At 41.0% G+C, this 1825-nt stretch overlaps 1 pseudogene; it reads left to right on the forward strand.

The window, feature by feature from the left end:
- Positions 1–214: 214 nt before the first annotated feature.
- LOC150041286 (protein MEMO1 pseudogene) lies at positions 215–1454 on the forward strand (annotated as a pseudogene).
- Positions 1455–1825: the final 371 nt, after the last annotated feature.

Below are 1825 nucleotides of genomic sequence, written 5' to 3' on the forward strand. Positions count from 1 at the left end.
TGGGAGGAGCCGGAAGGGGCGGGGTTTGAAAGAGCAAAGCTTAGAGGGCAGCTGGGCGTGGCAAGGCGCAGCGGAAGTGCGTCAAAACTCTGTGACTTTGTCCTCCGGTAGCCCAAGGCTGTGGTCGTCTTGTCTGTTCGTTACTACCTCCACTGCCTTCTCTTCCTCCTCCTGCCTGCCTTCATCTTCCCTCCTGGACCTCTCCAATCACCACCACAACCTCTACTGCCACCGCCGCCACTGCTACTGCCGCCATCCACCACCGGCGTCTCCTGATTCATCCTTGCGCACCGCGGAGCACACAGGCCCCAAAATGGCGTCGAACCGCAGAATCTACCGAGAAGCCCATTTTGCTGGTGACTGGTACAAAGCATCCAAACTGGAGCTGAATGGACAACTAGAGGCTTGGTTTGCAAAAGTACAGTGTACTAAACGACCTGCTAGAGCCATTATTGCACCCCACGCGGGATATGTGTACTCTGGATCTTGCGCTGCTTATGCTTACAAACAAGTGGATCCATCTATTACACGGAGAATTTTTATTTTGGGACCGTCTCATCATGTACCCCTCTCTGGATGCGCACTTTCCCGAGCGGACATATTTAAGACACCTCTCTATAACCTTCACGTTAACCGGAGAATTTACCGAGAACTATGGAAGACAGGCATGTTTGAACGCATGTCCCTGAAGACAGATGAACAAGAACACAGTATTGAAATGCATTTACCTTACATAGCTAAACTCATGGAAAGCCACAAGGATGAGTTTACCATTATTCCTATACTAGTTGGATCTCTGAGTGAGTCAAAAGAAAAGAAATTTGGGAAACTTTTCAGTAAATATCTAGAGGATCCTAAGAATCTCTTTGTGGTTTCTTCTGATTTCTGTCATTGGGGTAGAAGGTTTGATTATTGTTACTATGATCAATCTCAGGGGGAAATTTATAGATCTATTGAACGTCTAGATAAAAAGGGTATGAATGCTATAGAACAATTAGATCCTTTATTTTTTAAAAAGTACTTAAAGAAATACCGTAATACTATATGTGGAAAACGTTGTATTGCAGTGTTGTTAAATGCTAGCAAAGAGCTCCGAAAGAAAGGAGTGGATATGAGCTTTTCATTTTTGAATTATGCCCAGTCTGACCAATGTACAACCTTCCAGCATAGTTCAGTGAGTTATGCAGCTGGAGCACTCACTATCCACTGAAGTTCTAATCACAGGGACACACCCTACACCTATGGTGCAGGGTCCCAGCTGTGCCTTACCAAGTTTTGTTTTAAGGGAACTCAGGAGTCTCCAACTATTGTTAATGTTCTTCATTTGTAGTACGTTTAGTCTTCTTGATTTCAGTTCATTAAAAATACCTTATAGTTTTAGGCAGTGAAAGGAAGGCTGCCATCCAAAACATAACTTTTAAAAGATGACAATATCAAAGTCTAGTTGTGACTGTTTTTTGAAAGTAACTTGTAAAGCACTTACTATATGCTGAATATGCTTTCTTTTTAGACTTGTGTTCATGTATTTTGCTTTCATGTTAGTTTTGCAAATTGTAGACAAGAGTAGAAGCCTTTAAATAAAGTAATCACATTTATAAGTGACCTGTATTAGAATATAATAAATCTCCAGTTATAGATAATTACTGTGTGTGTTGTATAATGATGTTCTACTTTAGTTGCTAATAAAGGGCTGCATAACTCAAAACAGAAAAAAGAATTAAATATCACATACCAAGTAATTCTACCATTGAATGTGCAAATGAGCCAGTTTACTTTCTTTATATAATATCTATCTGTAAGACAGGTTCCTTGTTTTCTTCTGAGT

Source organism: Megascapheus bottae, chromosome X, assembly GCF_031878675.1.
Source record: "Megascapheus bottae isolate mThoBot1 chromosome X, mThoBot2.hap1, whole genome shotgun sequence".
NCBI classification, from domain to species: domain Eukaryota; kingdom Metazoa; phylum Chordata; class Mammalia; order Rodentia; family Geomyidae; genus Megascapheus; species Megascapheus bottae.